Source organism: Trachinotus anak, unplaced genomic scaffold (genome assembly GCF_046630095.1).
Source record: "Trachinotus anak isolate AG129_WGS33_773 ecotype Australia unplaced genomic scaffold, CSIRO_AGI_Tana_v1 ptg000013l, whole genome shotgun sequence".
Taxonomy (NCBI): domain Eukaryota; kingdom Metazoa; phylum Chordata; class Actinopteri; order Carangiformes; family Carangidae; genus Trachinotus; species Trachinotus anak.
This window is the reverse complement of record NW_027273864.1, coordinates 25,560,001-25,584,230: the sequence shown is the minus strand read 5'-3', so window position 1 is coordinate 25,584,230 and position 24,230 is coordinate 25,560,001. Positions and strand designations below refer to the sequence as shown.

General features: G+C 42.5%; 1 protein-coding gene across 1 annotated transcript in view; it reads left to right on the top strand.

The window, feature by feature from the left end:
- Positions 1–11,081: 11,081 nt before the first annotated feature.
- dag1 (dystroglycan 1) overlaps positions 11,082–24,230 on the top strand; it is a 56,602-nt gene continuing 43,453 nt past the window's right edge. Inside the window, 1 exon segment of the mRNA XM_071493944.1 lies at positions 11,082–11,862. The gene's annotated coding sequence lies outside the window, so the exon portion shown is untranslated.

Genomic DNA, 24,230 nt, shown 5'->3' with positions numbered 1-24,230 from the left:
TAGACAAAAACAACAACAAGCCAGGGTGAGTTATCAAAAGAAAGAGAATTTAACTGAGCCAGTTACACTGTTTGACCTCCAAAAACTTTTTACCTGGAAATTTATGTTTATGAATATAAATTTAGTCCATAAATTGAAAAGATTGGAAGTATACAGCTGAGAGTTCAGCTGTATACTTCCAGATATTGAGTTCAGATTTGTGTTATCTTATAGGAGACCAAATAGTTTGCTTCCAAGAATAAACAAACAAAATGTCCGTCAGTATAGTTGTTAACAACAAAACTAAAGTTATTCCAAAAGTCTCACAAAAGGTACCAAAATAAGTGAACTACAGTCTCACTACAATAAAAAGGTGAAAGGCATCAACTTGACTGCAGTATTCATGCGTCGGCTGCTGGAGCAGTTTTATCATATCTATAAGACCGAGCTCAGAGTGAAGAAGAGTCTCTTTGTACTCAGTCTAGCAGATGGTGTCATTAGTTCTTCCCTCATTAGTCCTCGGTTTCCATCAAAAATAATGTGTCATCATTTGATTTTCCAGTCATGGGTTGCTACATCAAATGAGACAAATCATTCTTAAGATTTCTCTTTGTTCTCGTGACATGCTAATGATAGCTGATGAGGCTGCACTGCACAGGACGCCCAAAGTCCTGAGTAACTATGAAAACCAGACACGAATGTGAAACAGTCAAACCGTCAACCTGCTGATATGATGAAAGCGTCAAATGGCCAGAGTTTAATATCTCTGCTCACAGGTCATGGCCTTAAATGTTGAGAAAGGAAAAAGGAAAAAAAAAGACTTTTGCGTAGTATTTAAGAGTGCATGAGTGAGCTCTGAAAGGGCAGCAAAAGCCAAGAGGGCTCCCTCTGATACCTCCAGGCCTACTCTAGTCAGAACACCAGAGTTATCTTCCACCACAGGCTGAAAACTCATCTCTTCGAGAAGTGCCTTATGTCCCCTTGTCCCTACTGAATCATATCCCCTCTCCCATATCTTCCTCCTCTACTGGCTATAATATGCTCTTATCTTCGACTTGACAAAATCCTTTCTCCCTCTCCTCTTGGCTTTCATTTCTCTTATTTCGCTTTAAAGCGCTCCTCTCTTACATGGTAATTCTCGGGTGACTGTAATATTGTCTGGACACTTTGGGGCTGGCCATTGTGACAAGCTCACACTTAATCATCCTGCAATTTCTCATGCTAATTAAAAGCAAAAGTGGAAAATAACAAAGTTGTGTTTTGTTCAGTTTTGAGTCAGCCATAATTTTAATGTTGATTTTGCTTGAGTCTCAACATTGACAAGACGTTAACTGTTCTCTCTGATTGCTGATGGTGATAATGATAACAACCTGCAGCCAGTCCATGAAATATATTGGATGGAATTTAAAATAGCTGAATCCAGTATGGTTCAGTGCAAGTCTGCTGTTTGTTTTAATAAATGTAGCTGAACAAAATGACTTCCACCTACAGACCTTGACTGTGTCTCAATTCAGGGGCAGCATCCTTCAGAGGACGCGGAAGGCAGAACCGAAATGAGACGGTCTGAGGAGAAGGGGGATTTTCACTTTCCAAACCTAACCATTGCGTCACACAGGTACAGGTTCTGTTGTCTAGCAACCTTGACAACACGTACCTCTTTTCCACAAAAACTTAAGGTTTCGAGGGCCATGGTTACACGTTAGATATTGAACTGCTTTTTAGGGATAGGGATAGGTTGAGCCATGAAGGATCCACCTGTTGGATCCTTTGTTGCCCAGGAAAAGAAGGCTGCATTTCTTAGTCTTTGTCCTAAATTTTCTCAACTTTATTAGTCAATCGGGATGTGAACAAAACATGCTTCTCATTTCTGCCGTGGCATCACCATGGAATCACCACCATCACCATGGAAACATGTTGTTTTTAACCCATATGCCATTCTCAGCAGCTACAGAAAACTCAAATCCTTTGCTGTTGATTAATTGTCTGATTTATTTCTCCAACTGTCTGTAATTATTTGAGGAGATTTTTAACCTTGGAACCTTTTTAAGTCTGTGGAGATCATTATGTGACAGATAACACTCGACAAATTGTGTCTATACTAGTAAACGAGTGCCATATACAATCAATTATGAGTTATTTTTTTTAACCTATTTGATCTCACTTTCTGATACAGTTCCTCTACCCCACCAAAAAAAAGTTTGACTACAAACAACTTATGAAATACCAAAACAAAGAGTTTATAAAAGAGGTTGTGATTAGAAACAATGTCACACCAGATGTCAGCAGAGATGTAATTGGATTAATGGCAGATCCAAGGTCAGCTGTCCCTAACACATTGTTGACACAGTAAGTATATTATGACTCATCAGACTGGTTCCAAATCAGCTCTGTACTGTTTCACTCTGAGGGAAAAAAAAAACACATTTCAATATAAATACATTTCGGAGTTGTTACAATTATTGTGCGAAGGAGTAAATCTGTGTTTTTTTTTCTGCCTGGGTTTGGACATATTTCCTCTCCCCAATTCCCCTCAGGCTCACATACTAACAGCTTCAATGTAGCTAACTTAGCTCATTTTGAAAGTCCCCTCTTTTCTTGTCCCGCCATTGGTTGATTTAGACGTCTGGCTCCTAAAAGTGAATCCACACTTGTTAACCAACTCAGTTCTCTTTGGTCATGGTATAATTTGAATTCTACCATTGCGGTCTTCTTCCCCATACTCAGAGGATGTCAGGAGACAACGCAAACCAGGGAAATGCTTAGGGCCCTCAAGGGGAATAAAGGCCCCCAGTGGACCCTCATATTGACACATTTTGAAATGTGTCAATATGACACTTACCATAAAGACACTATACAGTGCCCTTCTGCAGGATCGTGAATTATGGAATGTATGATTTACAATACCATGGAACTTAATGTGTATTATTCCATACACGACCTATTATAGAATTAAATATTTTAAATTCTCCTGGTCGTAAAGAGATGCAGTAGGTGGTTTCATATAACCAGGGTACAGGCTGAAACTAATTGAAATATCTTTCCTTCCTTCTGACTCTGGAAACATGTTTATTTAACTTCCTGTTAATGCAGTGGGATTAAGACCTCCCTATAGCAAGTCAGGCCATGCATTTCTCATGTACACCGCCGTACATGTAAAGTGCAACTGATGTATCTTTGACAGCATCTCGGAAAAAGTGTCGAGTTGCATCAATTCACGGTACAGAAAGCTCATAAGCACATACACGGCAAACACGATCATAGCTGTAGCACATGAACACGATATGTAAAGAAACACAAAGCGCACGTGTGCCAGGATACATTAAAACGTGTGCGAAGATTGCGTGTGTGTTCGGTGCCAGCTATTTGCAGGCAATCACAGACGTGTATAAAAAACACACACAGACGTGGCCCAGTAGCCTCTTTTAAACACACAGAGATACATTCAAAGCAAAGAAATGGCACAATACCGTTGAAAATCAATAAAAATTAAACAATACAGCCACAAAATACATAAATCAACAAAGATTCATGCACCCACATAAACACACATCCCCCATCTTGTGAAGCGTCTCCGTCACATTAGGGCCTTCTGTGTTTCTCTGCCCCATTTCTTTCTGCCGGCGCTGAGATGAAATATTAACAAGGAGGACGGCACCCTAACCCACATACTGTATCCTGCACTGCAAATTTAACTGACTGTCTTAATAGGCACAGGAGCAGAAACACACACAAACACACTCTTACATACTCTCATGCACATACATGCATGCTTGCTTTAACAATGTTCCAATATGAATTTATATACAACAAAAAAAAAAAAAATGCTGATATAATGTTACATATAAACTTAGACACGGAAGCTGGTGCTGCAGAGGCAATCGTGAGAAAAATACATACACAATCCAAGTGTGTGCTGGGTTCATCCACCGCAGGATACCCCTGCCTGTCTCACATTAAAGCTATTTTGCTTCATCGACTTATGAACACTCACCGAAGATGGAGTGTTGTCGTATCAGAGCAGCAGTTTATCTTTGTCGTAGATTGATTGAGTTCAGTGTGAAGTTTTCCTATCACATGCTCATCAGGTAATCTGACACGCTCTGAATACCTGCCATTCAATAATCAATTTACTTGCTATCTTTCAAATTACACTGTCAAACCGTCTCTCTCTGCCTCTCCCGCTTTCGCTCCCCGAACATCTGCCATTCAGTAACTAGTCACTGCCTACAATTTTTCAGATTATTACACATTTAAAACCCATCTTCTCTCCCTCTCTTTCCCTTTCCCTGCGGGACAATTACAAAATTTAAATTATAATAAGGCTATATTGGCGATACGTTTTCCAGAAAGTGAAGGGGGGCACTCATTAGGAAAGTGAGAGGAAGATGAGAAGAGATAGACAGAGAATGGTGGTGATGGTGTGGGAGGTGGCGGCAGTGGTGGGGCAAGCAAATAGGATTTGAAGCCTAGCAAAACAGGAAGGCTCTCTGGGAGAAGGGAGTTGTCACTTTTCATTAGATACAGTCACACGGATGAGGCCCCGGCTCGCTTGACGCCTTCCCTGCATTCATACTAGGAGACGAGGAGCTGTACAGCTGCAGAGATTTACCTTCTTTTTCCCCCCATCAGCGTTCATGTGTATGACTTTGCATCCATGTGTTTGTGTGCATCTGTCATTTTGTCACATGTCCTACCCCTGTCCCCTGTGTTTGTGTGTCATCATACTGCCAGCTTCTTTTCATACAACTTTCCTTTTGTCTTTCGTTCTGTTGAGTTGCAGGAGAGAAGTTATTTTGGGCATCCACGGGGTTGGTGGAAGTAAACATCCCATTCATTTTGTGCATAGACAGTTTTCGGTGACTGACATTTCGAGCACTTCCAGTGCTTGCAAGGGCGTGAAATTCTCCTGGTTGAATCAACACAACAAAAGATGAGCAGCTGCAATAGAAAATATCTGACTCTTTCATAAAAAGTCAAATGTGCAAGCCTGTGCGAGGACAGAACAGAAGTCAAATATAGCTCCCAAGCACCATTTACGTGAAAAAAAGCACCATTTAGGCAAAGCAGAGGCTGAAGATTAAACTCTGTGGAAACATGTTTACATTCAGCCCAGTATCCCAAAGAATTACCAACGTGACGTCACCCATCGATTTATGAACTGCCATTTTTATGCCTCAAGTTTTTAATTTGGCTGTCTCCATCGTGGTTTTTTGAAACCAGAAGAAACCATATTTGGACGAGAAGGCGGAGCTGAGAAGGGTGAGGGGTGGAGCTGACCTGCTCTGACAGAAAATGTTTACTGAGATAATAAATCAAGAGAGAAGTAGGGACATTTTTCCATAGACTTCAATACAAGTCCCCCCCGATAGTCATTAGATAGAATGTTTAAGTTAAAGTTTAAGGCACTTCTGTATTGGCTCTACTTATCAGACCCAGAGCCTACGTCCATTTTTATATACAGTTGATGGTAAAGAATTAACAAAGAGAGCTATGAGAAAATTAATAATGTTTTCCTTCCGACCTCTGCACAACCACTGCGTGAAGTAGGCGTAAAATGTCTCATTGTCAGTTTGGGAAAGTTGCAGAAATGGTTGAACACAGTCCTTCCAATTCATTGCAAAGGTATGTGTGCGTGCATAAGGGGTGGGAGGTGGGAGGGTTCTGAAACTGTTTGCATCCATTTCCGATTAAGTGTACTGAAAGCTTAAGGATGTAGAAGGCCATCCCATGTCCAGCTGTCATGGACATCACCTTCTGTCACGGAACTGCAATCAGTATTAGTGTTTCAGTTGTATTGTATTGTAGTATTTACTGTAGAGGCTTTTGCTACAATGCCTAATACAAAATGTCATTTCTCAGAACTGTTGAGGGCATCATTCAGTATCATATCAAATGATGGCATGATACCATGTGAGCGCAAACGCTCTGAGCAGGCGAGTCCTTGGTTGAAGTCCCAGCCAGCCAGTCTCTTTGTTACATTTCATTCCCCTACTCTCTCTCCCATTTCCTTTCACTCTCCATTGTCCTATAAATAAAGGCTTACAAATGCCCAGAAAAACAACTTTTAAAAAAATCAAATCAAATGAACCTGTACATATACAGTACTTCTGGCAGGTCATAGTAGTATCACAGGAGGTAGAGTATTGTCTAACTTCACACACTTTCTCTCTTTGTCAGCCTCAATATCACTTCTACCACTTCTCTCCTGCCCTCCCTCTCCAGCTATCCTCTCTCCTGCCTCTCCTGCCATCCTCCGTAGTGTTGGTTTACTCCTACTTCTCCTCTCATCAACGCTTCTGTCATGTACCATCATGAATATTGAAACACCACCCCCTTCGGTAAAGCCTGGCCTGTCTGAAAATGTTAGGAGCAATGAATACCCCCTCCAGCAGCTAGTCGCTGCACTGTGCTAAGATGTTTGAGCAGGAATAGCCTGCTAGTCTATTATGTTATGCACAGTAGGAGTTCACTGACCTCACTGTCTTATTCTATAATGTCTGTGAGCTTCAGTGAGAAGTCAGCAGATGTGTCCAGGTTTATCTTTGTGCCCTTTTCTGATAGTGAACTGCTGATGTGAACTGCTGATGTGAACCAACAGAGTGCTTATTAGTAATCATTAGTGTTTTTTCCTAGTTTAGCTTAGTTTAGGTATGCTAGCGATGTGGCTCTACTGATGGCAGTGTAGGTCTGTCTGTCAGTTGGTCCATCACTTTAGTCCTGATTAAAATGTCTCAATAACTATTTATTGTTCCCAGGGGATGAATACTCCTGTCTTTGGCATCCACTGATTTTAACTCCAGCACCACCATGAAATTGACATTTCTGGTTTGTAGAGAAATATAGACATATAGCCATGTGCTGCCAGATCATCAGCTCCTTAACATTGATTCTCCAAGTCCATGAACTCTACTGGAGGGATGGACACCATTCTTCCAAAAGATAACCCCTCACTTGCTGCCTCTCACGTAGGTCCAAAATCTCCCATTTTCATGGTCATCAAAACATTCATTGACCCTGTGTGCCCTATGGATGGGCACAAAGGGTCATCCTATGTCACCCATCTGTATAGCTTGACAACACTGCATGGATTGCCATGAAATGAGGTGTAGATATCCATGGTACCCAGGAGATGAATGGTAATCACTTTCGAGATCACACGACCTTTCAGCTAGTGCCAACATTTCAATTTGTCCAATACCTTGGTTCATGATCAAATATATGCTAAACTTATGACATTCCCAACAGCACTTTTTAGCACTAGTTGTTAGCATGCTAACATGCTAATCTAAAAAATGTGAACATAGATAACTTTATACCTACCTCAATGACATCAAGTTGTTTGGATTATAATTGTGTGCATGTTAGGATCCTTAAATTAGCATTTATCCCAAAAACACTGCTGTGGCAGTATAGCTTCACATAGCAGCTAGCGTGGCTGTAAACAAACTTCTGTGCTATGGCCACGAACACTGAACGTGTTATCAGCACAAGATTTTTCAATGAAAGACTTGCCACACATCAAGTTTTTGTAAAACTTAATGTTTTATGATTTGGATACACTGTAATTTATATAGCTTTATTGATAAATATTGTGTTATAAATACAGAGTGAAATAGATAACTTTAATTTTGGAACTTGGCCAACACTATATCTCCATCATGGTCTCATTGTTCAACAGATCATGATGGAGTATTGCAGAGATATGCAGAAGTTCTTTCACAGTGCACTTTCTTTTTCGCCTTTTATCTGACTGTCATTAAAAAGGCTTTTTTTTTTTTTCTTTGAATACACTGAGTAAAATATTCAGTGTATTGATTGATGCTACAGTTTGGATGGATTTAATGTTCTGCTCTGTTTAATTGGTCCCTTAACGTAACTGTAATCCCAGTGTCCTACAGAGATCTTCTATGGCCACAAAAGTTTTGGTTTATTAAAAAAAAAAAAAAAGACTGATGATGAAGTTGTCCAATTTTGGCTCTTTTGTTTGTGACATTTAACAACACTTTTTCAATTATCTGACTCAGCCCCAGAGTCATGGAACATTATTTATTTCTTTTTTTTCAAAATACCATCAATTTTCAAGATATGTTTCACACCCCTCAAATCCATATTCATCTCTCCTGTCTCTCCACTTCAGCTCAGCGAGTGCTTTAATGGCATCACAGAGATTCTGTACATTCCCAAAACTAACTACTACATGTTCCTTTCCTAGTTAAATCCTCACTCTACTCGTAGGCCTTTGTCCTTTACATATGATCACTGACACTGAAACACAGTTGCTCACAGGTCTTATGCTCCTATTTGTTTGATCTCATAAGTATTAACTCCCAATTTAACCTAAATGATGTAAAGCTAATTTAATGAGTAGATTCAAGTTTTACATTTCACTCAATTAGAAATTAGACATACATTACTTAAAAGTTTACACCTTAGCTTGTCTCGTACTAAGATTTGTCTGAGGACACTCAGCCACGGAAGTCCGTAGCTGACACATGGATAACATCTGTACAGAGACAATGGTAGAAATAGAAAATCCTGTTTCCCTCCAATCCATCAACCTATGACATGCAGTATGAGTCAATAAAGGTAAAGCTTTGTTTATGGCTCGGACAGACATGTTTTCTCTGCTTATGGTTCAATTCCTGGATCCTCTTAACTGCATGCTGAAGCATCCAGTCCTCAAACCTGAAAAACCATACAGCTCTTTTTTTTCAACCCTCCAACACGGCCCAAAGGGGTGTCTGCTGAAATAGCGCTCTTACGGCAGCAGGCGTACTGGACCTTAGTTGTCATGGTTACAATAATAAACAGGCAGACTGTACTGACAGCAGTGGACCTACCTTTGTCGCCATGGTTACTATAATAACCGTCACAGCTTGGTTACATGTAGTCACAAAAACGACTTGGTTCGGTTTACGAAAAGATGGTGATTCGGGTTTTGATAAGTACTTCCTCAACATTAGACGATCTTTGTTGTCATGGTTACAATAATAACAACACTGTTAACTTTGTCGAATGGTCATGGATAACAGAAACAACACAGCTCTCCTGTGTCATATTCCTGTGTTTTGTTGACCCCTCCATCCACCCCAACCTCCTCCTAATGTGGACTTTGACGCTCTATACACTACGTCACCGCACTTTTCCCTTTGCTCCTACGACTGTTACATGTTGCCTAACAACAAAACGCAACTATGGGTCATAGTAACCTGCTGCACAGATGACCCATGTGCTTGTTTTTAAAGGAGAACAGACTCTGCTGAGGTGACCTTGAGCAAGAGACCATGCCCCTAACTGAGCAGGTCGCCAGCACCTTGCACCTTAATGTATGAATCTGAGTTTGTTTGTGTGGGTGAATGTGCAGCATTGTTGCAAAGTGCTTTGCAGTGCTCTGGGGATAAAGATGCTATATAAATGCGGTCCGTTTACCATTAACCATCAGCCCTACTTCACATACAGACATATTATGTATTCACGCACCTCCACCTTCACCAGAGTGATTGCATGTTAAGTGCCTCGCTCCTACCTGCACAGTGATTGTTGTTGGGAAGTGTTTTTCATTCACTGCTCACGACTGTGTCTGAGATTTGGCACAGTGACCTTCCAGTCAGAATTCTTTGTCTTTAATCCTGCCTTCGGCTTGGCAAATGGAGTGAAATCAATGTCAATAACACCATGTGCTATGAGAAAACAACAGCTTGTTAAAAAAAAATGCTTGGTCACAATTCTTGGCAAACTTAACAAATCAAAGCATGAGGTTATACAGTTCAGTCTTGAGTGGTGACCATGAATCCCTTTCCCTCACAAAGACCAAAAAAACCAATTAGGATAATGAGGCTTTTACAGACAAAGAAGATTTTATAAATTCATGGAACACTTAGCTGAGCTTTTTTTTTTTTTATCCAGTCAAACCTTACTTCATGCGGTGCCATATGCATTAGCACATAGAAAAACCACTCCTGGTGCTGTCACTGTATCTAAAAACCAACACACGCTAAGTCAGACAAATTAATGAAGCTTTTACCTCACAGACTTGCAAGACTGTACACAAAATGTTGAAAAAGCAGCTCAGCTCTTAAAACATGTTGATCTTGGCTTTTTACTATTATAATAACTATTATTATTACTTTGATTTCTTATTAGTTTGATTTAGTATAGGCTATTTTGGTATAGAGTGCCACAGTGACGACATATTTTTGTAGGCTTTCCTGGATGTAGGTGTCCGCCATGTTCCCTCGACAAAAAGCCAATGGGATTTTTACTCAAGCTTTTGGATTAATGCAAAAAAAAAATCTCACTTACTGCAGAAAGTCTATGATACTCATGTTTTGTTCAGCAGGATAATCTTCACAAATGAACACCATTCTATGATTTCTGAAGCCTAAATACAATCGGCATAAGTAAAAAGCTAATGTTATGTTATAAACGAACCACACCACCAAACTACACCAGGCTGTGAAGGCCGACTGGTGAGAAGATCTCTTTTCGTGTTTGGTGCGATGACTTTAACATCTTGGACAACCTCTGTATCTCATTTAGCCACTTGTTAGCAACAGCCTCTTTTAAGACATGTAAAAGCTTGAAAAAAAAATCCAGACTTTTTGTAGACTAAAAGGTGAAAATCCCTAGAGCTTTGTCAACCACAGACCTTATTTCTGCCATTTAACCAAAAACCCATTCAGAACACCCATAGACTTCAGGACTAGGGAGTCAAAAGTGCTAAACTGTGAACTAATTTCCGGGTTTTAAGCCTCATTCCTGCAGCATCCACTGCCGTGAATAAGACAGCCTACGCCAGTTCAGTGCAATGCACAGATATTGATAAAACCTGCATGATAATCATTCACACCCTGGATCAATGTCGCCATCATAACTCCATCAGAGGAGTAAACATATTGATTTATCTGCTCATGATTATGGCGCATGCCCTTTAGAGACACGATTAGACCCGTGGCCCCACAGTATGGGACTGAGCAGGCTGCAGCTGATCATGAGAGACAGCGGGGCAATGGAAATGAGGTAGATAGAGAGGTGGAGGGATTGGAGAAAAAAAAAAAGGGAGAAGGGGAAGGCAGTTTGGGGGGTGGAGTAATCCAGAGAATGCAAGGCACTGCCCTCTCTCTCTCTCTCTCTCCCTTTCCCTCTCTCTCCTCCTCCTCGTCTGGGTGGAAATTCATCCTTCAGCCTCGATAGCGGACATCTGCGTGGAGGAGCTCGGGAGTGCGGGACGTGTGCAGCAGTGAGGGCTTGAGGTCCGACAGAAGCAGCCTCCCCGGCCGGGTGAACGGCTGGCGGCTCTGTAGCTTAGCTGTAGCGAGTGGTGATTTCACGACTGCAGAAAATGATTTGAATTTTATTATTATTATTTTTTTTTTAATTCCCACCACTCAACCCCAACATTTCTATTCTTTCTTCTTATTTTTTTTTTTTTACACGTTATATTTATATATTTTTTCTTCCACCGCAGGATTTTCTGAATGCAGGTCGTTTAATTTCAAGTCCGACCACTGTTCCATACGGTGCTTACTTTTTCTTTCTTTCTCTTTCTCTTTCTTTTTTTTTTTTTTTAATTTTTAACTGTGAATAATCCTGCACGACCACAAACTTTGGACCACCGACGGCAGCCCGTCGCCAGCCAGGAGGGGAGAGGGGAGCGAGAAGGAGGAGATTTGACACCGAGCAGCGAGCCTGTATTTGTCCGCTCGACTGTGTGTGAGAAGGAAGGAGGGAAACCGAGCTTCCCTGTCGCCACCTCCGCCACCAGCCTCCCCTTTTTCCATCGTACGGAAGAAGAAGAGGAAGAAGAGGAAGAAGAAGAAGAAGGGGCAAGGAGGATTTAGCCTGAATAACGGAAAGGGATATAAACCTGGAGGAGATTTGACGGTCAGTTTCTCTTATTTATTTATTTATTTTTTTAAATCATGGCTCTTTATTGTGTGTCATCTGGTTCTGGTGTGTGTGTGTGTGTGTGTGTGTGTGTCTCAGCTGGTCGGGGATATGGGAGCCTATTAGACGTAGCCTGACCGTTCCTGCTCGGGTCTGTGTGTTGCTGGAAAGAGAAAGTGCTTGTCGGACTGGGGCAGACATTAAAGGAGATACCGGTGGAGTGAAACCCCCCCACCCCTGACCCCCTCTGCCTCTTTCCACTCAGCAGCAATGTACCGCTGAGCTACCGTCTGCAGACTATATGGTTACTGTTGAAATGTTATTGTGCAGACTCAAGACAGCAGTCTGAAGCGTGAAATGTGGTGCGTTTGATAACATATCCTGGTGCGCTCCGCGGGGGGGCGGGGGGTTGTGTGTTGTAGCTACGCCGTGATTTGCAGCGGCAGCGGCGGCAGCGGCGGAGCTCTGTGGTCGAGGATATTTTTAGTCAATCGCTGTGTTATTAGCTGGCTCTCTGGGCTACTTATCCCAGCTACCGCTCTCCGCCCTGCTCCCTCCTCCCTCACCCTCCTCTCCTTGTTCCCTTCTTGTCTTTCCCTACCCGCCTTCGGTGCCCGGCGTTTGGACAGCTGAAACCCACCAGGCTCATTCCTCTGGCTTCAAAACCGAACAGGTGCATTTAAAAGCCAGGCCGGGACAGCCTGTAAGTCCAAAGGGGCTGAGAGACGGAGAGAGAGGGGCCTAATAATGTGGACTGACTGTATTTCACAGGCTGTTACACTGTCTCCAGGTCTATTTTTGGCATCCTGTGAGGGGACAGTGTCCCCAAAGACTGGAGAAGTCTCCGTGATGTGCCCTGTGACTGCAGCCAAAGCATCCACCGCCAGTTAATGACCTTATTGTTCTTGATACTATTTTCTGTCCTTTGTGTTGCTCGGGCTGTTGCATGCGTGTCTGTGCGTGTGTTTCCGTGCGCCAATGGGATTTGAAGTTGACTACAGTGCAGCTATCAGATGGATTTGGGGGGGGGGGGGGGGGGGGGCAAATGAAATGTACACAAACCTCATTATGAGCATTTCAGTCCAGGTAATGAGCAGGCAACACATTTGCTGCGAGTAAAAACAAAAAAAACAACCCCAAAAAACAGCCAAACCGAAGCACAGCTAACCTCCTCGGAGGTGAAGTGGAAGAGCCGCACCGGGGGATGTTTTCGCCCACCTTGTCGTGATTCCTCTCACGTATGCTTTGCCATGGAGACGTTTGACAGCCTGCTGCGGTCTGGGTATGTCTCCTTTGACCGAGGGACAAGACAAAAAGAGAGGCTGCTGTGTGAAAGGGAGAGGAGGAAGTCTCAGAAAGAGAGCTAAAGCTGAGTAAGGCTGTTTATTGAGTTCGAGTGTGTGGAGTCAGAGGGGAGGGGGGTGGGGGAGTGAGTGAGATGAGTGACATGTAGTCATATTTCAACCTTCTGTAAGGAATGGCACTTTAAATGAATATGTCCTTGTAATGCTGCAGCTTTTCAGGTGTCCCCATAAGGATTTTACTGGGACCAGTATAGCTTGCTTTAAGGAATCAGAGGGCAGAGGCTTATGGTCTGGCTTGACTACAAAGCTGTGTTTTTTTTTTTTTTTGTTTTTTTTTCAGACTGCTGGTTGTTACAACCTGACCTTTGAGGTCCTGGTAGCGATTCGATTCATGTCTGGCTGCTATCCCTGAGTATGAGTTTGGAGTGTGTGTGTGTGTGTGTGTGTGTGTGTGTGTGCGTGCCTACCAGCAGCAGGCGTGCTTGGTGAAATTCCTCATGGTTTAAACACAGCTTTATCAGTGGCACATCTGAACCGTGTCTCTTTTTTTTAATATCATTTGATTGTTCAGAAATTCTTGGCTGCTCTTATTATCCCACAGGCCCTAAATAAATGAAAGGACTCGGCCTTTCAGTAATGGGCAATTTGGAGGGCTTTGAGTGGTCCCATGGGTGCCATTATTCTCTGTCTGCAGCCCAGTGGAGAAGCCCTAGAGGTTCACCTATTTTCCTATTACCCCCCCAACCCCACCACCCCCCTCATCCTCCCAATGGATGTAAATCAATACCTTCTCAGGATATCACACTGGATTCTATTTTATTCCACACTCCATCCTACTCAAACCCTTCGTGACGTAAATCAGCCAGACCTGCAGCTGAGTACACTTGCTTGTGTGTGTGTGTGTGTGTGTGTGTGTAAACAGGCGTCATGTTGATAGGACTGGTGTGTTTTGTAGACTGGCTGTCTTTAATCCTCCACACAGAGAACAGTGTTTGCTCCCCTCGGAGCAGCAGGGACAACCTCCACCGATGATGGTGACGTGTGTGTGTGTTGTTGTTTCTACACCACCCTGTTCGTCTGTATGTTTTAGGTTTGTGTGTTATGTGTGTCCAGGATGAGCGCGCGTGCCCGTGCATGACTTTTAGTAGCAGTGTAGTTGCTGGTGTGGCTCTGTGGCGAGCTCAAAGATCACTCTCAAAGTTCCCTATAGCAATGCATAACCCCCAACCCCAGACTCCACCCGTACCTCCGCCACCTCCACCCCCACTGCTTCAGTTCAGCTGATCACGGGCTGCCACCGCTGCCCTGTGCAGCACTCAAATGTGAAAGTGTGTGAATATGAAGCTTGAGTCTTGCTGCAAAAAAAGGGCAAGAGCATGTTCACTTGACTTTAACTCAGATGGAAAAAAAGAAGGATTAAAAAACAGATTAGTGTCCCAGGCAGTTGCAGTAAATAACCTCATCTTGTCTTTTTTTCGATGAGGAGCAGAGCTACACACAGCCTGCAGCACGCACACACACACACACACACACACACACACACAGACACACATGCATTGGAATGTTTGTGTGCATCATCTGTTTGTGTATTTGATTGGATTCATTTGTGCAGCATCTAGTAGAAGGACAGCTGTATTCACACAGAGAGGTGAGAGGCACTCTGTACATTGCGCCGTCTCCCTTTGCAGCAACAAGGTCAAGTTGTTCTTGCAGTGAATTTCCCGCGTGTCTTCTGTCACTTTTTTTTTTTTGTTACAGAAGAGATCGCTGTACTTAACCTTTTAAGGGTTAAAAAAACCAAAAACCTGTGCATTAGAGAGTGTGTGCGTGTACTCTGCCTGGGCAGTTTCCTGTGCCCCTTCTTGTGTATGTGTGTGTGTATTTATATATCAGAGAGTCGACGCCAGCAGAGCTCGCTTCTGAAAGGCTCCTCAGTCTTCGATATAAAAACGTGTGCTTCTTGGCTTAACAGGTTGAAATTACCTCTCGAAGGCAACTGAGCTGCCACTGCGAGCAGCTTTTCAAGGTGATGGTCAGCTTAATAGCTATTGAACACTGCTGCACACAGATGTAGCACACACTTTGTATCTGGCCTACTGTGTGTTTGAGAGGAGGAAAACAAAGTCTGTGGCTCCGTATTGTGGTCTTTTGCAAGGAAACCCTGGAACTTCTCAGCTTTGGTTTTTGTCTTTGTGTGTGTATGTTTTCTTTTTTTTTCTTGTCCCTCTCGGAGCTTACATAATCTTTAATGTGCTGAGTAACTTCTGACCTGAAACGCCCCCGAGGAAGCCGGGCACAGACTCGCTGCTGGCTTTCAATGGGCTGCATGTCATTTATGAAGACAGTAAAGAGTAATTTTTTGTTACTCAGGAAGCTGCATTTACAGGAAGTACAAATAACTTTTGTGTTATGAATGACAATGTTTGAAACTCACATAATCCTTTAAGTGCTCAGTAGCTCACAGGTGGGCTTTGGCTTGCCATTCAAAACCGAGAGGAAATGATTCATTCTGCCTTTTTCACTTCTTAGATACACATGATGGGTTTTTTTTTTTGGGGGGGGGGGGGTTAAATCCAACAACAGCTTTAGTTTTATCCCAACTCCATCTTGGCTAAAACAATTTTCACTGAAAAGGCAGAGGCAGATTGGAGTCAAACATACTCCCCAGACACACTCCTCCTCCTCCTCCTCCTCGCCCCACCTCTCTCAGGGTGTCTACGTCTGAGCTACGTCCCATTTCAGAAATCAATATCATCCAAAATGGGATTGAGTTCCTCTGTTATGAAAAGCCCCGTGTATCCTCCAGATGATGAGTCTAATCTTTGGCTCCCTGCTTTTCAAACTTTAAGCACAAGTGGAAAGGAGGAATTTTTTTTTTCAGCCCAGGGATCAGGATAGTGTGTTTTATTTTTTTTCCTATTAAGGAAGCTATGGGAGGAAGGTAAAAAAAAAAAAAAAAAAAAAAAGCGTTGTGGAATGAGCCTACTTTATCACATTGGGAGATGAGATTTAGATCCTCTAGGCAGTCTCTCTCTCTGTCTCTCCTCTTCCTCCCTCGGCCCTTCTGGGCTAAAATAGGGGATGAGGCATCTACAGAGCTTCTCTGCCCACAGTTGGCTACGATTCTGTCGCTGTGAGTCATGCGCTCGCCATGACTGAAACACCACTTGTCGATGCACATACGGCACATTTGTCAGAACTTGAAAATAAAACAGTCATAGGATGTTTAACGGGCCTCACAGGCTTTAAAAGGTGTGGGCTATTGCTGCCGCTATTCTTAGTCTCGCATGACAACAGGGGGAAAAAAAAAAAATCGGGGCTTCGGTTGATGACGTTGGCCAGCAGATTCAGAGATTCAGAGGGTCTTTGAGTGTAAACTGGGAGTGCATTTGGGACATGGAGCTAAAGTTGGTCTTTTTGCTGTTGTCATGGTTTCAACATGGTTTAAAATAGAGGCCAATAAAAATCTGTAACCAAACAGACCACCTTCTGATTTGCCTTGTGCTGCTACTTGGAGGGTTAATCCATACTGTACTATATGACCTGGAATCACCTCACAGCCCCGGTACCTTCTTCTAACATGGACCATGTGCTGAACCTTTAGCCTCTGCTGCTTTCTTTTGATTTTTAATCTACAGTTCTTTTTGAATACACTTCCTGTGTGTTACTGTGTTCGGTGCAGATCCTGTCAGTCTGTCAGAGCTTATGTTGTTTTTTTTTGCCCTGCTCGGCAGAGGAGTCTCCAGCTGCTGTTTTCCCTCACCTGTTGGGAGCTAGTCAGCGTCACAGAGACAAGTCAGTGCTGTAGAATCAACAGCGTTTTAAATTATAGCAACCAGTAGTGGACTTGGGCGATATCCAAGATTGAATCCTGAGAAATATTGCGATAAACAAGATTATTGCAGTTTTTTTATAATATAATTGTAATTATTGTTGTATTTTATGCTTCACTTTTTTCTTTCCAAAAATACATAATTGTATTATTGTATTATATTTGTTTTTTATAATATATAATTATATTATTGTATTATATGTTTCAGGTATAACCAGCACTAGTATTATGTTACATGCCAAAATATATTATGTTCAGCAAGCAACTTAGACTCCACTTTAAAATTGCAAAACCTTAAAAAAAAAAAAAAAAAAAGAACAAGAAAGAAATATGAAAAATCTTGCATACGGTGGGAAATATCCCAATATTCGATATTATTGAAATATTGAGATAGTTGATATGATCAAATATCGGCCCAAGCCTGGCCAGGCTAGATTTCCACTGTATTCCTGATGTGCAGGTGGCAAGTTAGGTTTGCACAGAATCGTTTGAATAGGACTTACCCAGGTCTTTACACAGGAAACTTTGTCACAGTTAATTCCAGTCAAAGTTCTGCTGTGTCAATGTTTATAAAAGTTTATGGCCATCAGAGGCGATTTAACATTTTTGGACTTTTGCGAGAGAACAAACATCGCTCTAATCAGCAGCAGTCAGCGTCAAACCATCGTCACTGAAAAATCTTCTCAACACTGGAAAATGTGCATTTCAGAGTTCCTGCTTGTAAAAATCATCATTTACACACAAGATAATCAATGATTGGAATGAACTGATCCAGATGCTAAATTACAGTGACAAAAGGCATCTGACAAGAAGTGTGATGGGACTTGTGCAGAGCAGTGGGGGTGGTCGTTCTCTCCCACAGCGAGCTCAGCTGTACCAACGCTTGCTTGAGCCGGGGGTGTGTTCTGAAGGTGATTCCACCCCAGCGCCAGCATCCATCTGCAAGCACTCTTACGTGGAGCTTAAATATTTAACATTTCAGATATGATTTTTCATGATTGATTGACTTGACCTGACAGTAAATACCTGTGCAACATGCTGCATCGTCAGCACGTCTCTAAATATGCTGAATTTGTAAAGTCACATCCGGCAGCCACAGACACCAAACGACACATGTCCAGGCTTTAGACTTTTTTCTTATTTTACTAAATGTTTTTCAGAACTCAGACCGTGAACACGAGAGAGCGTGACAAACTTTCTGCCATGTGTGTGTGACTCTGCAGCTGTTCTGGTGTTGCTCCTACTGGCAGTTTCCTGTATAATTGCAGCAGACATAGCTGTGTACTGCTGCAGCGGGAGATGGTGCGCTGGCCGGCCCATTATGAGCGATCAGTGTAGCTAACTGCATCAGGCCTGTATGTCACAGATACTGAGGCCATTTCAGTGCCGCAGCTCGGGACGGTGGGGGGGGGGGTTGTTCTTGGTGGTACCTGTGGCTCTGTGGCTGACACCGACACTGACGCTCGGACCAGCTCCAAATTAGCTGGATATATTCTAGGATTTTGTTTTAAACGTATCATCTTTCAGTTCCCTCCCCACAAGCTTTTCTGCTGTCCTTCAGAATTTCTTTTCATTTTAAACAGAAATCTTTATCTTTAATTTTTCTAGCTACACAACCCCCACTGAGTTTGCAGAATTCCTCTCTCTACTTCTTAAAACTCGAAGCTTTCATTTGTTGTCTGGTCACGTAATTTAAAACTGTGTAAGAAGCAGATATTGCAGCTCTGTGTGTGTTTGTGTGTGTGTGTGTGTGTGTGTGTGTGTGTGTGTGTGTGTGTGTGTGTGTGTGTCTGCGTGTCACACCACTGAGTTGGGAGAGAGAGAACGGGGTGGCAGTGCAGTAATTAGTTCTGGGGCATTAACTGCTTATCAGTGGACAGTTTTATTAGCCCCCTTGTTTTGGCTGGTTAGCCTTCTGGACATGGAGCCAAATGGCGCTCTGAGTTGCCCGGTCAACCGTGGAGGAATTCGCTGCAACGCCAGAACCCTCGATGCAAGCGAGAGGGACCTCGACCTGAGTAGAACCCGCTGCCGACGCGGTGGCCACACGCTGCGAAATGTTAAACGCTCAACGTGGCGTTAAGATGCAGTCTTTTGATCCCAAGCTGGACCAGCGGTCTGTGTAGAAAATGAGAAAATAAACCCTGAAAGACTGTTTGCTGCTTTGGTTTTAGTAGATTTTTGTTTCCCCAAATGGCAAAACCATTTGAGTTTGTTTATCAAACATGGAGGAATTTCACCCCAGTTCCACAAATGATGAAAAGGCTCCAAATGGATCATTTTATAATCACTTTTTAAATGCTTTTTTTCAATCCAATCACTGTTTTCATATTGTTTTCTATAGACTAAGTGCTAGAAAACCAATGTGCGCCCAGTGTTTTCAGAGAGGAGGTATATGTGGGAAGTGATGGGGGCGTGCTGGAGACCAGACTTCTCTTTCAAAATTGCGATTTCATGGTGTGTGTTTAATTCTTTTCAAGCTCTGGAAACAGGCTCACATGTAGAGGCATGTTGCCTGGTCATCCATGAAGGAATTCAGCTTCACCACAATAGCCACAGAACGTCAAACCAGTAACCATGGAGACTCGTCTGGTTTGCTGACTGGGGGTTGGTGGGGGCCTTTAACAAGAGTTTTTGGGGGTTTTTTTTATGCTGAAGACACAACATAAAAGCACAAGACGCTCACAGATATTTGGTTTTACTTTCCTGCCGTGCAGTTTGAAGACGTTTTTGAAGACTGGTTTTGGTTTCTCTGCTATGGAGAAAAAAAACCCCAGAAAAATCTGATCTGACTGGTGGTGTTACTGCTGTTAAAACTGTCCGCGCGCCTCGTTATTAAAAATTAAAAACAGCCGAGTGACTCAAAGAACTGGAGGAGCCCGCAGAGCCGAGGAAATGACGCTTCAGATGCCAGCTCGAGCTGGAAGCAAACCTTAGACCTTTGTTGCTATTCTGAAGAGGACACTGTTTCATCGGCCTCTCTCTGCGTGCGTCTGTGTGTGTGAGCACGTGTATATCGTGTTGACTCAGGAAACAGCTTGGCCCTTCCTCCCGGCTGGAAGCTTTTAAAGCATCGGTGGAAGACAAATACAGAAGGGCAAGGAAATGAGACCTGAGAGAACCTGACATGTTAAATCTAACAGTCAAACATCACCAGGTCCGAGTGTGTGTGTCTGTGTGTCTGTGTGTGTGTGTCTGTGTGTAGGTGGGTGTGTGTTTGTGTGGGGGTGGGGGTGTGCTGGGTTAGATTCTCAATAGATGACATTGTCCCTGGCTTGGATTCAAACACTCACACACTCGCACAAGCAGGGGCATACACATGTACATCAGGTGGTGCGTGTCAACACACACACCCTCACACACACACACACTATATAATCTGGGACAAACAAGAGCAAAAAGCTTCAGGTTACACACATTCTACAAGTTCAGACGAGTCAACAGGTTTTGTAAACAGTGACACATTCCTCCAGCAGTGAGGAGAATCACATCAGTCACAGTGATTCAGTGGGTGGGGGGGGCGGCAGAGTTGTGTATAGGGCTGCAACTAATGGTCATTTTCATTACTGCTTTATGTGCTGATTGTTTTCTTGATTCATTAATTCATTGTTTGGTCCATAAAATGTCAGAAGATAGTGGAAAATATTGTGTCACAAGTTCCTGGAGGAAACTCTCAGGCTGATATCCAATCAAATCCAATATCCCGGTATTTTCTGCCGTATGCAATATTTTTCATAATATCATTTTGTTTTGTTTTTATTGCAGTTTTACAAAGTGAATATAATGATATATTATTAAAAGAAAAACACCTGAAATATAAAATGCAACCAAACAATTATTACTTTTTATATTATTGCTATATACAATAATATCATATATCGCAATGTTTGGGCCCGACTGTACCGAGATATTACATTTTGGCTCTCGCCCAAGTTGTCGTCATTCTCTTGCTCAGTGGAAGCTACGTGCTACAGATACAGTTCTAATTAATGATTATTTTAATTAACAGCTGTCAGTTAATTTACCAATGAACTGGCTCAGTGTAAAGTTAATAGCCATAAAAACATATCCACTTTACAGTAACATAAACAAATAGAAGCAGCAAACCCACTCATTAGAGAAGCTGAAACCAGTGAATTTTGGAATTTTCATCTTGATAGATTTTGTTAATGATTAATCATTTATCAATAATATTGACTAGCCTAATCGTTTTAGCACTTCAGCAATTACTCTGGTGTATTTCCCCGTTGGGTAAGTACATATTGATTATTTTGTGAAGTTCTCTTGTATTTCCCAAATCAATTAAATTCACTGATAATTAGGTATAATGGAGCCAGCTCGAAGCAGCAGACAGGCTCTGAAAAAATCAACTTCTGTGATGATAAACCTCGAGAAACAAACTTCACATAGATGCTGCAGCAGACGTGGTCTCTGTGAAAACTGAAATAAAACGAAAACTGTTGAAGTGCTGCTTTACAGCTGATGCATCAGGAAGTAAACACTCCGGGGGGGAAATGTCTCATGGGGGCATGAATGCTCATCTTCAAGCCAATTTGCAGATTTGTGTTACGGATCAGGATGTCATGAGTCACCCATTCATCCAGTTATTCACCCACCCATTTATCCCTCTATTCATCCTCCCACCCGACCATCCACACACTCATCCACCCATCAAGCCATTTATTTCCCCCACCCATTCATCCGTCAATCTGTCTTTTCTGATGGGCAGTCATTCAGAGGGACGAGAGCTGTCGTCTGCCAATGAGCTCGGATGATTCACGTCCTGCAGACGCCATATCTGTGAGATAATGTGTGTGTGTGTGTATGTGTGTGTGTTTGTATGAGTGCGTCTGAAAGCAAGAGGAGGGGCTCTGTATTTGTGTGTGTGTGTGTGTGTGTGTGTGTCTATATACAGGCTGTGAGGACAGGAGGAATTTGGGAGTGACAGGGGATGTAGTAATGGGATGTCTTGATTGATAGGACTGGAGACCTGCAGAAATACAGAGATGGGGAGAACGCAGGGAGGTGGGGGAGATGGAGAGAAACGGGGTTAATAGAAAGCGAGGGAGTGAGAGCAACACAGAAAATGAGCATGGAGAGAGAGAGGGAAGGGGGGGTGGGGTGGGTGGGTGACAGTAGGAAGCTGTGCAGAGAAGGACAGGTGAGCAAAGGTGGGAGAAATCGAGCGATAGAGCGGATTACTGTTCCTGAACGTCCTTCAGGTGTTCACTTTGACCTCCATTCGCAGTTCTGGACCTCAACACATAGATGGGGGGGGGCTATTGTTTACATAGATGTGCTTCAAAGAGCATTACAATTTAATAACGCAATAATCTTCAAGGGCAAATGGACCATGATGCAGAAGGAGAACACACCCAGATCCCCGCTGCTCACAATACAGCAGCAGAAAGCCTGCAGCTGACTGCAGCTGGGACCGTTTGTTTCCAAGGCTTGGATCCGTTTATCAGAAATAACAGTCAACAGAAGTTTATTATTAGGCAGCTTTAAAAATAACTTTTCCAGAACTTTTCACTCATGTCTCTGGCTGCTAACCTTTTCTGTCGTCATTCACACTGAGTTCAAACGCGTCAGAACTCAAGAGTGAAATCCTGATTGTCGTCTTAACAGCAGCTGGACTCAGTAATGATGAGATGGTTCACTTCGTTCCTCCGCTTCAAAGAAACTACAAGTTGTGATTTACTGATTGTACATCATTCCTTGAGTTTTCCAAACTCTCCGTCCCATTTATATGCCGACACATTGTAAACAGCTTTCAGTCACTGCAGCTTCTGATAAAAGAAATGGCAACAAATATTCATTTTTCATTTTCTGGCATCCCTTCGTCAAAAGGGAAGGAAGTGACTGTGAGATATTTTTTTACCTTATTTTTAACCTTTTTTAAATTATTATTATTTTTTATTTTTTTATTTTGCAGTTTTGCTCAGTCTGCCCTGCTACCTTGGCATGTGGCAGATAAAACTATGCAGTGCTGTTCAGTGGCTGCATCACTTATACCTGAAACACAGGATGCAATAATATAATTATACATTGAGTGATATCGTATATTGCAACATTCAGGCTAGATTGTATCGAGATATAAAATAACAGATCTTGCTCAAGCCTATTTCTTACACAGTTTTATATACAAGTTCTCACAAAAGCCAGTTACCATTTACACAAGGTGTCTCTGTGCAGTATGTAAAACGAGTTTGGTTTTGCCCTAGGAGACATTACTTGTGAACAGCTCCAGTACAAGAAATGGTTTAGTTTACCTTGTGTGTAAACTGATAAATAAACTTTGACATAATGTGACACCAGCCACTAACCCTCTTACCAGCTCTTCTCTTCCACGAACTCATTTGTCTTTTTAAACAGTTTATTATGTGTGTGAATGAACTGTTGATGTGATTTGTGTTTGCAAACCCACTTGTCTCAAATTGCCACTCGAGGGATGAATGCAAATCATTTTGAATTGTTTTTACCGACCGAATTTAGTCCTGTATGAATGTCTCCTGCAAAGTTGACTTTTAGGAGAGTCAAAGTTACTGAAGTGCAACTTGGGTTCAGTCTCGTTTGAGCGTGAGAAATATGGGATGAAAGATATGGACTCTTTCCAGCTGTGCTTTCTGTAAAATTGTTAAAGTCATCAAGGATGTCAAGAAAATGTGATTTTCTCTAGCAAGGCCCAGGGCGTCCACAGAGGTCTTCCGTGGGTGGCATGTTTCGGGGGATATTCTCGCAGTTGCTTTGAAAAATGAGTCTGAAGTTCTCTATTGATAATTCACTGATTTTCTCCAGATTTGACGAGTTCTTACTTTCAGTGTATGAACATTTGGAGGATGATTATTTTGCAGCTTTTGCCCTGTTGAATTAGAATGTATGACCAGTCAAAAGACGGCATGCTTTAAGTCACCTCACGGCCTCTTTTAAAATCAGAAACAGTAGAAATATGGGTAGTAAAACGGCAATGAAAACCACAAAAAAGCACCAGAAGTAACCTCAGAGAAAACATTTTCATAACCTTCAAAATGAGTTATGCTCTTGCATCAAGGAAAATGAAAGAGAGAGAGAGAAAAAAAAGCAGCCTTGCTGGAGGAGCCAAAGGCGCACTGCCATCATCTGCTCTGTGTTTAAGTCCTGAGACATCAGGTGGATTTGTTGCTGAGCCACAGCTTCTCTTGAAGTTCACCTCAAACCAGGTGTTTAGCCTCTGCAGCGCTTCGGCCTGT